At 38.2% G+C, this 14,428-nt stretch overlaps 1 long non-coding RNA gene across 4 annotated transcripts in view; it reads right to left on the bottom strand.

Annotated features, from left to right (window-relative positions):
- Window positions 1-13,960, bottom strand: part of LOC308197804 — a 37,630-nt gene extending 23,670 nt beyond the window's left edge. Inside the window, exons 1-2 of one of the 4 annotated variants that reach the window (XR_013953285.1) lie at window positions 13,067-13,960; window positions 65-147 (exon numbers count right to left, since the gene is read on the bottom strand). This is a non-coding gene — a long non-coding RNA (uncharacterized lncRNA). Of the gene's footprint in view, window positions 1-64; window positions 3,142-13,066 lie in introns of all 4 variants that reach the window. The other 3 variants (XR_013953287.1, XR_013953288.1, XR_013953286.1) reach the window with 3 other exon arrangements.
- Window positions 13,961-14,428: the final 468 nt, after the last annotated feature.

Here is a 14,428-nt window from a genome sequence, read left to right as displayed (position 1 = left end):
AGATAATGCTGGAGACTTGGATTGATTTTGAACTTAAATGAAAACTCAAAAAAAATACAGGTACCTGCAATAAGGAGTCTTCTGAGACATATTGTAGGCCAGTCTTAGCGTGGACCATGGTAGTTAAGTGCTGAGTTTTCTCCTCATCTATTGTGGAAAATGATGATTTTTCTTCCATCACAAGGCAAAGATGTAAATTTATGCCACAAATCAAATTACTGAAGAGTCCTATTTAACAGTGTTCAGGCTTGAAAAACAGCTAAGTTCAATGGAGTCCTTTTCCCCTTATATCACTGGAACTGCCATTTGATTCACTTCTTAGCTAGCAACACCATTCTGCTTGGACTGTCATTCCAACCCTCAGGGATATATACCCTCTAATTTCTTTGTGAGGAGATTTAACCAGGGACTTCCTGTTGTGGAGATCTGTAGAAGAAAAAGCCAACGTGACAGTTCCCAATTTCTGTTCTCAGTTACTCATTATTCAGAGACATCAAGTAAATCTATATTCCCTCTGTATTGTGAATCTCACAGCCTTAATGAACTTGTTATACTATTTTATATCAATATATCAATCATACAAATATTTCTATCAGTAGCTCATGTAGCCATTACATAATAATTTTGCTCAAGTGCTAAGATTCAAATAGTCTCTTGTTTCTTAGATGTCTTGTTTGTCATATAGATTGAATCAGCATGTACTGCCCAAAGGGTCCATCCCAAAGCATGTTCGTCCTAATTTTCCCTTGCACCTCCTCTAAACCTATTATGAATATCCTTTTTCTTCCCAGCCTGTTAGACTTTGTGCCAGGCATCACTGGTTATACTTATCACTGGTCTTACTCTGCACTCTTTAGCATCCTCACTTAGTATAAATGTAAAGCTTTCTTCTTTATGAAGTTAATTCAAGAATAAAAATACACGTGAAGCAGTGCAACAGGTATTTCTTTTTAGAGGATGAAAAGAATCAGTATATGTGTGGACTTGACACATCTTTTCCATTTCCATCTAGTAGTCATTTTGCTAACCCCGTCCATTCTCATGAACCATTATATTTAAAAGGTCTCTGCTACACGACTATGGTTTGTTTTACTGTCTGCAAACTGTAAGTAATGTGACTTGATGGCCTACTGATTCATCTTAAAATTCACATGAATGCAATATTGCATGTGAGCGGTTCTGTGATGGCCAGTGGGAGAAATGTGAACCGAAAACATTGAGCAATATTTAAATAGTACAAATAAATAAATAATGTAAAAGTAGGTAACAAAATACATAGTTTGTGATCTTGAGTTGAAAGCAGACGTAACTTAAAAGTGCTGTAATTAGTGTTGGTGAATAAAATGGTAAATAAGAGACATTAAATATATTTATTCCCAGGACTTTTTTGTTTCCATGATTCTAGAAAGCTATTCTGTTTGTTATGCTATTTTATTGGGTAGTGTCTTTTAAGTTAAATTCTGCATAGCTGTATGTTTAAATACATTGGTAAAAATATGCAGCAATGCAGTCTTCTAGGACTTTCTAAATTAAATGTTGTAGTCTCGTATCATTTCTGTTGAACCTTATTATTTGTCTCAGTATAAGTCCAGAAAGTTCTCACAGGGAGTCAATTCTAGAAAATCTCCATAATGTTGTATAGATTATTATAGCAATCTGCGGATTTAGTCATTATTGAGATCTTCATTTAGGGATTAAATACGTGAAAAGGTTTTATAGAGCTATAGAGAAAATCATCATTTTCTGAATCAAGGTTTCTCTTTTCTGGTTCTCGTGGTTCCATTTAAATATATATATTTTTTTTTTCTTTCTCCAGAGTTCTCTTATCTCTTAAATTTTGTTCATGAAAATCATCAAGATAATGCCTTACGAAATCCAATGATCTTCTTCCAGAAGTGGGACTTCCTTACTCAGTGAATGAATAGAGGCCATTGTTCTTTTTGAATAACTGTACTTTCAGAGATTGTGTCCTAAGTATGTTGATATCAGGGTTTTGTGTGTTGTGCAAGAATTAAGTGATGATGAACAGTTACAACTGGAACATCAACAGACTCTAAAATGTGAACTTGGTCAGACTACTTGGCTCAACATGAATGTTGACACAAAGAATAAAATAAAATATCCTGCAGGAAAATAGAGAAAAATTGCACTGAAGACTGAAATTTCTGGAAATGTGGCAGACTGACTGAAAAGTTTTGAGACATCCTTTTAAGTGCTGTGTGGGCCAATGAGAAAGGTTGCTATCAGAAATTGGCTTTATTTTTGATTTCTAATTCAAAGACCCCTGAAGTAATTCTCAGCTCAACTGTTTCCAGGAGGAAGAGGAAAATTATGAAATGCAGTCAGGGAATTCTGAACACCACATGGAAAGAAGGCGCTGAAAATGTAATAAAAGGCAGAGACTGGGATCCAGGACAAAATTTTGTCAGAGACTACTGCAGGACCAGAACAACCCCCTGATAAAATAATTAGAGGTTGGCTGGTTGGTCATGTTCAGATGGAAGGTGTAGAAAGCAGATTATCTTCTCACATCCATGAGATGACAGAGAATCAAAACCATTTCAGTGTAAGAAATTCAAGTGCATAACAAAAAGTATATTGTGCTGTCACGTTTGTCACAGCACATACAAACCAGAACAGTGGTCAGCCTCTGTAAGAAAGCACACACTGCTTTGTAAGTGCCAGAAGAACATTCAATGGATTGGCAGATAGGGTCAGAAGAGCACAATTAGTGTAGGAAGGATGACAAGATCCCAAGTCAGGCAAGATTTTTCTGCACTCGTGTTTAAAGAAAACGTGCAAAAAAAGAAAAAGAGAAAGAAAATGACAAAGAAAATGAAAAAGAAAAAAAAAGAGAAAAAAAAACTCATCTTTTTTAACATAATATCTGGAACAAGGTAACTTATGAGACAGATCAAACTCAAAATAAAGCAGTTGAAAATAGAAGTACCTGAAAATAACCTTAGCGACAATTGTGAAAATTTCAAGATGAATATAAACACATAGGATCTCTGATGCCTGATGAAATACTGTTCCAGTTGTATGGAAAAAAGGCACTGGTGCAAAGAGTGAGGAACTGTACACAAAAAATAGAAACTTGCCTAGGTTCCAACAGAGTATGAGCAGCAATTACTGGACCACCTGTGAAGGATAAGACCCAGTGAATGTGGATTGACTTTGCAAGCATAACATGGTCATTAGAGGACAATATTAGTCTGCAGCAATCCTTGATGGAATTTTTGCTATTAATAGTAATAATTATAAGAAAAATGTTTTAATTGACATGTAAAGGTCATTTAAGGATTGGAATAAATAATAGATGGCTGACGGTGGCGTCAAATAAACAGAAAACATCAACGAAATTATTAAGGCTTTTGCTCATGCCAAAGGTTATATAAAATGAAAATAAAAAAAAAAAATCTCAGAGGAGACCATGTGAGTAACAGAAAAATCAGCTCCCTGGAATAAGTACAGATAAGTTTAGGCTAGGGAAAAAAAAAAAAAGTGTGAGAGCAATTTGTCTTAATCTCAGGCAGTAAGAATAAATTTGTGAGAGTCCACTATTGCTAGATATGATATATTTGATATATTTTAAATGAGTGTCTGGCAGCTGGCAATAGTTTAGTGCATACCTGAAGAATTTGGGGCTCTACGGAGTACCTCTAAGTTTTTTTTATCTTCAGTCTAGCAGACTGGTAAGAAAAGGGTGTTGAAATAATTAAATGCCTACCAAAAATGAGGTGGCAGAATAATATGGATATTTTGTTTAGTATTGAGTCACTGTGTTAGCACTATTAAAAAATTCCGTAGGATTCCCAGGGATTGCAGTGAGAGAAACAGATCAGGCAGAATAAAACACAAGAAACTGAGGTCCAGGAGTTTTTTTCTGCTTTATCAAAGTTTCAGTCCAAGGGGAAGCAGTGGTGAAGAGTAATTGTGCTGTATCTCAAACTGTATATTTTTCTTCTGAGTTCTAATTTTTGTTATCCACAAAGTGTGTTGCTTCTCCTCCCAACCTCCTCCCCTTGCTTCATGTACTGTAGTGCTCTCAGTTCCTTGTCCCCTTCCCTAGGTTACCCTTTTCCCATACGGTCTTGTTCCCACTTCCCTTCCCTCTCCTTCTCCAAAATCTCTCCACTTCAGGGGCTGGTTATTTCCCCAGTGCCTTGGCTTTAAACCATGGCAGTGGCACAGAATTCTTTGTCTTTCCAATGGTGACTTTTTAATTCTACAGATCCTTTAAAATAGGACAAAGGAGGAGGGGGATATACTGGTTAGGCCAATTTTCTTCTTTCTGGGAAGAAAAATTGTGCATTCATCCCTAACGGTGTGTAAAGTTCATGAACAGAGTGCAAAATCAAACAGCTTAATGATTTCTCTGCCTAAATAACTCTGGCTAGATATATTTTTTTCATTTTATTTATTTATTTTGGATATGGCCACTTGATGCATTGCAAATCCCTCTGTCCAAATGGAAAACAACACAGTTACAGGCCAGATTTGAAGTTGATTTATATTGCCATAGTGCTGTTTTATTCGACTGAACTTTGAACAGGGTCTAGCTATGTATCTAGAACTTAGCACCGCTACATCCTGTTTCCTGTTATCAACACATGAATCTGTATAAATATGAATATTTAATCACGTATTTTCTAATTATCAGACAGTAGCATTAAGAAGAGTGTCATTTTTATTCTTTTCATTTTGATAGCTACTTATTTAAATAGAATATAACTTTTAAAAATAATTCAAAATTTATTTAGTAACTATAATTCAAGCTCAAATACCTAACAAATACAAAGCATTTTAGAAATTTAGTTCTCAGAACTTTTTAACAAGCAGTCTCTGCAACTGAGAGAAAAAAGGGGAATATAATTTTTCATGTTGAAATAAACTCTACACTCTTGCAATTTGCTTAGCCAAAATCTAGATACAGTGTTATACAAGGCTGAAGGACAGGGTTGTGCCATTAATGTAACTGCCTGCTGGGTCATCCAAACTTCAAAATGTCATGCAGTTTCCTCCTCCTTCTCAGGGAGGTGCTGGTGCTTCAGAGAAGTATCTGACAAAATTATATTGTTGTATTTTGTCAGGAGGCAATTCTGTCCCTTTAATTTAGGCGTGTTACCTTTCGTCCCTTTTAAATGCACAGCAACACTTACTGTTCTATAAGAACAGGAGCTGCTTTTTGTAACAGAAGTTTATTCATTTCCCACTGTTCTATTTCAGTCCACAGCTGTCCCTTAATGACTTCAAAACCAGCAGTCGACTGCATGGTAAGATGTCAGTTGCTGACTAAGAAGGGGGCTACTAGGCTTAGGCAAGCATTCAAGTGACAGGGACAAAGCTATCTTTATGTAATTTTTAGAGCTTGTTATTAGCTGCACGCAATTCTTTAAAGCCAAGAAGATGGGTTCTAAACTGTAGTGAGTGAAAACTAGAAGCCTTGGAACAACATCCCCTTGTGCTTGTTGTTATGAATGATTATAGGCTAGCTTATGTCCTCCTTGAAACGTGAGTGTGTTTCACAGGCATAGGAGCTGGACAGGCGCAAGGAGTAAAAATAAGAATAAATAAATAAATAAAATCCCATTTTACTGACTGCAGCTTGATTTTTTTCTTTTGCTGCAGAACAGCCCACACAAAGTAAAAGCAGTGTTTATCTTTTCACATGCAAAAAAAATATCATTATTTGCCATGAGAAAGTCAATATGCCCTGGAGAGAAACAAAGCTAGCAAAAATTGTCAGCCTGCCTTCTTTCCCATTTATCACGAGAAAGCCATCATTAACAGTCTGGCTTTGTTGCTTTCCACTCAGAGAACCAAAGCATATATCCTCACGTTCATCTCTGGTAGTGCTGACCCCTTGGTGAACATCACACGGTAAAGGTCCCCTTTGCAACCATGCCTACTTTTGAAAAAAAGTTTGCAGAGAAGACACATGGATTTTGTTGTCAGTACTTTGCTTAAGGGTCATTACATAAGCTGGCACCAACATCTTGGCTTTCTAGACTCGGAGAATTGTGGTGACCATCTGTAAGATCTGAAATTTGCAGCTGGATTCAATAAGATGCTGTTGGACAAAATCTTGGAAAAAAGTGGCTAAAGCCAAGCTGTCTATCACTGTCAGTTTGGCTGTGCTTTAAACTTACAAATATAATTTTCTCTGAACAGTTAGGAAACCATAATAAAGTCAAATGTCTCATTAAGCAATGCGTGTTTCATCCTAATGAACGTATCACATAGGAGATAAAGGATGAAGCATAATTAATTGCATGCCCGATAGCACAGAGGTTGTCTGGACTGTCCTGGCCTATATTCCCACTTTAGGTCTGAGAAGAAAGTGGTTGCTTTACATAAAAAGGGCGAGGTCAGCAGGGCTTGTCCAAACCAGATTTGCCAAATAAACTGAATTATGATGGTGGTGTCATGCAGAGAGCCACTAACTGCAGACTGGCCTTATGTAAGGTCATTAGACATGAGAAAGTTTCTCATTTGTTTTGTGAGGCAGATGGGGTAGTGCAATCAAAATCAAATGCAGCAAGTAACTGCCTTCAAATCAGTCAGGCTTATATCAGTTCTCGACTTTCTGAAACAAACAAACAAAAAAACCTTACATATAACAAATTTTATAGGTCATCTTGCTCAAGATCAATGAAATATAAGGCTGTCAAATGTCTGCAAGAATGGAGCTGATCATTCAATGCTAATGATGCTTTTTTCTCTTGACTTCATGGCCTTGTATTTAGATATCACAGGTTTTTTTTTTTGCTTTCTGATGGTTAAAGTAGAAACAATCAATTATTACATAAAAACATAACCTAGTAAAGGAAATCAAGGAAAAAAAAAAAAAAACAGAAAGAAAGATTTGCTTAATACAAAAACCGATTCACATTTCAAGTTGCAAATTTTATTTGAAACAGGGGAAAATTTGAAGATTAGCAAATGCAAGTATAAAAGCTAATTTCTTATTGACTCTATTATTTATTTTCAAGAGGTGTTTATATTCTGTAGCATATTTTTAGTGACGTTGCTATTGAAACTTAATTAGAGAGCTCAGACTATAGTGTAATGTTAAGTACATTAGAGAAATGCAAATTCACATTATATGTATTTTCATTATTAGATTTCTTTATTCCTGAAGCATCCTACAGTCATCTTAAAACTGTTGTGTTTCTAATGCTTCTAAATGCTTCTTCTGTTAATGTTGCAAGTTCAAACAATGCCAAAAGTATAATATTTTTTAAAAATAATAATAGAAATGGCACTTTTCTAGGAGCAACTTCAGCTTGCAGTGACTTCTGCCTTACTGCTGTTCTTGTTCTAAAACGTGCAGCTTGAGGTATAGTATATAGTTCTGACTTTCTTATTGTTTCATTTTATAGCAAAGGTCAAATAAAAAACATTTTAAAAACATTTTGATATGTATATAATCACCCCACAAATATGTAATCAGTGGAGATTGTTTCGAACTGAGCCAAAACCAAACCTGGCATTAAAGACAGTAAAATTTGCAGTACAGGCACTCTTAGTCTAGCTAATGCAATGAAGAAATGTTTCATTATTCTCCAGTTTTCTCATGACAGGCTTCATATCTCTGGAGTTTTGATTCTAACAAGCAGCCAGATGATTCTTCCAAGCCAACCTACAATACGTGCAAGATCTGACAATGTTTAATTTAAGAAGTAGTTTTCTGGGGCTTTGATATATTCTCCTAGCTCGCTTCTCTGCCCCTTTTTTCATTTCAGACTAGTATAGCCCTGAGCACCCTTCCAGGCAAAGACGTGACAGGCCAGCAGAAACAGTCTGTGCACAGCATCTGTTTGGGACCCGTCCTAAACACAATTCCTGCTGACCTCTGATGGAAATCATCTGCTGGAGAGAGTGGGTGTGAGTCATGTCACCTCTTGGGGCTTAAATACCAAAAAAGAAAATTGCCTGGGTCCCTCTTGCTTGAGGGCTGCTTTTATAAAAATAAAATAATAATTAAAAAAAAAAAAAGTTAAACATGAACAAAGGAAGCAGTTCTGAAATACCTCAGTATGAAAATGCAGCTTCTACTTCAAGTGTGTAATTTGCATGGACCCACATGATAACACATTTATGTCTGTGAATGAAGACTAGTAAAATAAAAGGGAGATAGATTCCTCCCAATCTATGTTTTGGCACAGTATCAAAGCAGGTAGAATGGAGGAGATTATTCACAGTTTACAAGTTAGATCATGGCTTTCAGGTATAGCTGATGGCCAAAAATAGCTTTAATATATCAAAGTTTATGGAGAAGGGCAGCTGAATTGTCTGCACAAGTTTGCCCCAACAGCACAGTTATAAATAAACATGCCTGGTTTGTAAGTAACCCAGAACGCCAGTGGCTCAAGATACCATCAGCAGCACATCACCATGCTAGTTTTATGTCAGAATAACCATGAAAGCTGGTGAAGGAAAGATGTACAAAGTCTTGATTAACATTTCTTCTCCATGCATGACAACATGAAGGTTCACCAGGTACTGGGCTAAGCTTTCTGTCTGTAGCTCAGAGGAAAATATATAGGTAGTGCTTCTGGTACATTAACGGTGGCAAGAAAGCCACAATTACCTTGTGTAGCTGTGCTTATACATTTAGAAGCAGCATGTGTTAGCTAATAAAATCTGTTTTTTCTGGTGGAGAAGGGAAGATCTTTGTGGCGGTCTCAGTATCAATGCTAAGGATGCGTAATGAAAAGTCTGCTTTTCTCAGCTGCTACTACACAGCTGATATAAACTTTGTGTACAGTAAGCCCGTTGAAGGTTGAAGTATATGAATACATTTCATTTGTTTCTGTTGCAAGACTTTTCTGAAGCAACGTCACCACATATAAGCATAGTATGTATTTTCTGTCAGTCTTTCCTGAGGTCTTCCTTACTGGCAAGAAAGCAGATGTATGAGACTAAGGGAACTTCTCTGGTTTGCCACCAGGATAAGTATACTGACTCAGTGACTGTCTGAAAGTATTAAACAGAGCTTGGAGAAGTCTCTTCCGTGGCAATATTTGTGATCTCACAACATTTTGTGCAGTAACTTTGACAAACTGTGTTTTTATACAGGAAGCCTCTGAAATATGTCTGGATTTTGAACTAAGATCTTCCATGCTTTAGCACAAAGATGTGCCTTGTGGCCATAAAGTAAGCACAATTTATATTTTCTGGGTGATACAGCACCGATACGCAGTATGTGATGGAACTGGGACTCTGTCAGATAGATGAAAGCTAAAAACCAGTGTAGCTGAGGAGTGGCTCCAGAAAGGACAGGCTAAAGGTCAGCCTGGAGGAAGAAGAAAATCTGCAGGAGTCCAAAGGCAGGATGCAGACAGAGAGCATCTTCTTTTTCAAAGCACTGGAAGTGTCTTTCTAAAAGAAAGCCTGAAAGAGTAGAAGCTGGACTCCCAGACAGTAAAGAGACCCTAAAATAAACATGCGATATTTGGAGTACAGGGATAACCAGCAGGTTGATGGAAGTGATTATTCCTGTCTGTGTGGCACTTGTGGAGCCACATCTGGAGCAGTGTGTCCTGTTCCAGACATCCCAGGCCAAGAGGTTTCCTGACAGTCACTGGGGAGCCCAGCAGAGGTCCACCAACCTGGTTCGGATTGTACCCAGTCGTGTATGGAGGGGCTGGGGGTGTTGGGCGCGTTCAGCATGGACAGCAGAAGGCAGAGGGCAGCTAGTTGCTGCTTTCAGCTCCCTGGGGGGCGCACATTGCAGGGAGGGCAGAGCCAGGCTCTTCCCAGACATGCAAAGCCAAAGGGTGAGACACACTTCTAGCGACAGCAGCTAGGGAAATGTTGCTGGATAGAACGTCAGAGGTGAAGTGGTTCAGCACTGTACCAGGTAGCCCAGGGAGCCTGGTCCGTCCATCCTTCAAGGTGTTTGGTGCTGCATTGGACAAGGTCCTGAGGAACCTGACCTAGCCCTGAAGTCAGCCGTGCCTCGAGCACCTGACGGGACTGTACGGCCTCTGGGGACCTCCCAACCTACCCGATTCTGATCCTGATGCAAGCAGGCAGTGAGCCTTGTTGCTGTGGTCTGTGAGTCACAGCAGGTGGGGAGAGGTTCGCCTTTGTCCTGGGTTCAGAGAAGAGACACGAGGAGCAAAGCAACAGTAATGTGCCATAGTTGTTGGTAAGTCAGTACCTATCTCATTTTTTCACTTCAATAAATAAAGCACGCATTTTCAACTCACAAAGCTAAATGCCACCTGGTTCTGTCTATTTAAATTGTTAATTAGTTATGTTCAAATGAGGATCAGGCAGCTTTGAAGGGAGAGTCACCAGCTCCCATTTGGCAAAAATGAAGGAAAGAAAATATTTTCAAATTCACACTATTCAAGTAACGTGATTATTTGTACTGCAGGTTGCTTGTTTGCTGCTGTTTGCTGGTGGAAAGTTTAAACAGCATATTGGAACTGTTCTGGACACAGTTGCAGATCTAGAAATTCTCTAGACAATTTCTAATATGCACGAAGAAAGCTAACCACAAATATATTCAATTATTTCAGTAGATGTTTAGTCTATTGTTTACCAAAAATAGCCAGATAAGAGTATTAGAAATTGTATGTTTATAATTTATAGTCCTATAGATTTTTCAGGGAAAAAAAATATCAAGAATTTGTGATAAGCATCTTTCATTTTGTTTCTCAGTCAGTCTGTTTGTATTATATATTTTTTCTATTTTCTCCTCAACTACACTTCTTTCTGGAAAGTACTCATGGGACATATGTTTTGAATGCCTTTATTTAACCTTAGCTGACATGGTCATCTCTAGAGCATACACAGATTTGCAAATTTATAGACCTGGTGTACGTGTTTCGAAAGGCATGTCTATCACTACCAGTCTGTAATTCAGAAAGCTTTTCCAGCTCTTCAGGGCTTTACTGACAGCCTGGCTTGGTGTCTTATTCTTTAATTATGTTTTGTTTGAAGGCTGATTTCCTTTACTATGTTTTGTTTTTTCTCATTTTATAAGCCAAACTAGTTCTTCAGCTTAGTTTATTTCCTTTCTCTGTTAACGGAACAGAAATGTTTTTAAACATATATGTTCCTATTTGTAAAATATGTTAGCATTTATTGCCTTCATTTATTGTATTCCATGTTGGGAACTGTTGCCACTTATAGTTTTGTCTCCTGCTTAGTCTAAATCTGTATTACTGGCACAAATCACATCAACATCTTTTGGAGGATCGAGGCAAATATTTTTGGCTGAAGGGTTAGTTTGGAAACACATCCTCTGATTTTTGAGGATTTTCCATTGAAATGGAAAATTTGCATAAGCAAAAGAACTATTCACTTGCATGCATACTACTCGTGTGAGTAAAGGATTTTAAAATGTCCATTTCTCTTTTCTAAGTCAGAAATACATGACCAAGAAGGAACTGAGGATTAGATCCTTGTGCCAAACACAGCAGTTTCACCACCCTCAGCCTGTAGCTTTAATTACATTTCAATTAACTTTATTAAACTACATGAGGTCTTTGAGGAAAAGATTTTCCTGGCTACCTCTAGGATTGATAAAAGCAAAAAGGCTGATAAAAGGAAGCAGTATTTTAATGAGGTTGAATACATTCAAAATAGTAATTATTTCTATCAACCACAGCTCAGTAAAAATATGGTGTCTATTTTGTGAAAGACTTCATTATCAAACAACGCTATGCTTTTCTGTTTCAATATCCAACAGTGCTTGAATAAATTAACAGCTTGTACCGAGTGCAGATCATTTAATTCCAGCTCTTTTGGGGTTTTATAGAAAACTGGCAAATGAAGTAAATATAAAACACTTTTCTGGCAACTGAGTCTTGTTATGAGTAGATATGCATAAACATCCAAGAAGTTTCTCTTGATGGAGTTCCTCCCTCAACATTCCAGCCTTGTGGAAGAGGGTCAGCTCCTATGGAAAATGGGCAAACATTTCAACCAATAAACCCCATATTTCTCCTTGGTGCGTGGGAGGCCAGACCTGGCGATGGGAAAGACAAGTTTATGCTAACTGAGGTTGCTGGCACCAAAGGCAACATCTCCTGATAGGCAGAAACTGTTCTTCATTGCCAGAGTCCTGCATACATTGCAGCTACCACTAATGTGATGTTAAGGGCCACAGTTTGCTGCAGACAGCCTTCTAGAAAACAATTCTGTTGGAAGCTGAGGATATGTACAGATCCCTTTTAAGAGAAAATCCTGAAGCACAGAGAATCACATCTTTTTTTCTTTCCGTCTGTGCTCATTTTTATCCTTTACTTAATTGATATTTTAAGGAAATGCATGAAATTTGATAGATATCAAATGCGCTATTTTAACTGTATTTTACAATAATTCAGCTGAATAATTCAGTTTTATTCTTTTACTTACCCTGCCACCTGGGACATAATTATTGTTGTTTACAGACTCTAAGTAGTTTGGTGCAGTATGAGCTAACTAGATCCTTCTTTTGTTTAAATCCTGCCCTACTGCTGAGAGGAGTTTTGGCTCCTCACTCAAGCCTCTAAATCAGGATCTCCGTTAGCCAACTTCACTTATGTATCTGGGATTTCACCCGTGATGAAAAAATCTGCATCTTCTGGTGGTGAAAAAATCCACATGTTCATGACATGCTTGTTGTTTTGTTAAAAGGGCAAACAAAGAAATGTGAATGACAAACTATAAAGATGTAAAATGGATAACCCAGTCATTGCTCCTGTCATGTGGTAGAGTAGGATATCAGGATTTGTTTGCTTTTGGTCATGAAAAATAATGTTTCATTAATCCTGTGCATTACTTGTGATTAAATCACATCACAAAACAGTGATGCATACAAATGCATTTACGGGCCACCCCACACATGCTTTTCCACTCAGAGAAGAGATTAAGGAGAATGAGACACAGCAAATGCTAATGGATTTGTCGAGGGCATTTGTGGGACCTGCTCAAGCACCACAGTGAGAGCACAGGTCATCTTTTCCTCCCATTCTGAATGGGAGGGTTCCACTCTGTGACTGAATGGTCATAGATGAGCAGCAAAATCCAAACAACTTTAAAAGAGAAAGAGATATCTACTTGCCATGAAAGATGAATCTATGTGTGGACCCATCTGTGGCCTGCAATGACCCAGCTTTCAGGAAATCTTCCATGGCTTATCTCTAGTCCAAAGCTTTTAGGAAAGAAGGGAATCTGGAAAGGCAATGTTTTTATAGCCAGAATTACAAGCTGACCCGAGGGAGTTTTCTTTCCTGGAATTGGTGAACATGGTCTTAGCTAACTTCATCAGTACGCATAGTGCTGAATGCTGAATATGTAATAAATAATGTGTTATAAAATCATCTACTTCCCCTGATAATTTGTACCAACCCAAATGAATAATAATACAGGAAAAGAACAATAGCTGGCATATTTATAGGAAATTTTGCTTATGCTACTTCTAACTATGTTGCATGTGACAGAGAGATAGCACTTTGTGGATTAAAACAAACAAACAAAAAAAGGTATAAAAACTCATTTCTGTCAAGGTGCATATTGGAAGCTCCATGCAGATGTTGGCTTTGACCAGCATAAGAAATGGAGCATGGACCAGCTAATGCTAGGTGTCTGCTCCTGGTCCCCACAGAGATGACTTGGGTTTATTCACTTTGTCACTTAATTGGGCACCTGAATTTTCAGGATTGCAGCAGTGCCCTCTAGTCTGATGGCACATTTAAGTTCTCTGTGTTTGGAGATTCGCTGTTTAGTGGTTAGATAGCATGATTTCACCTATGGAACATGCATGTTTTTCTGCTTGAATCAATTCTTCAAAAAGGCCAATTTAGCCTTGTGTCATCTGTCCTGTCTCTGAGGTCCCATGGGATGGGCTGATCCTAGCACTGACCCCGAGTTTGTTCTGTATGCTACTTTTCAGTTATGGCCATTGGGTGCTGATTTGCTGCAAGTAACATTTAACAGCATTAAACTGTTGTGAATCCCATTCCAGAGCCTCTTTGGTAAAGCGATGTTTGATCTGAGCTCTTCAACAACTTGCAAGACAAGGCTGCTCGTTGGAATGGTAATCCAGTATTTGTGGAGGCAGTGTTTTGCTCAGGGACTTGTATAGGACAGCGAAATTCTGCATGATGCTTGACTCTTTCACAATAGCTGTGTTTTATACCAGGGGTCCGGTGACCAAGAAGATGACAGCAGACCAGCACTCGGTTGCTTCACTGTATGACTGAATTGGTCCTGAAGCTGGGAGCCTCTTGCTATGTCCCCAAGGTCAGATATTCGCCTGGAAGGCCAGTTTGATTTAAACCAAGAAGCTAAGGATGATAAGTCAACAAAGCCTCATGCAGGTGGGTGAAAAAGCTCCTGGCAAACAGTTCTGTGCTGGGAGCAATGCCTAAATGGTCCACTGGACACAAGGACAGGAGCTATGGGCAGATGGCAGACAGGTGCA

This window comes from Anser brachyrhynchus (assembly GCF_964034855.1).
Source record: "Anser brachyrhynchus genome assembly, chromosome: 7".
In the NCBI taxonomy this organism is placed as follows: domain Eukaryota; kingdom Metazoa; phylum Chordata; class Aves; order Anseriformes; family Anatidae; genus Anser; species Anser brachyrhynchus.
The sequence above is the reverse complement of the archived record's forward strand: the minus strand, read 5'-3'. Positions and strand labels throughout refer to the sequence as shown.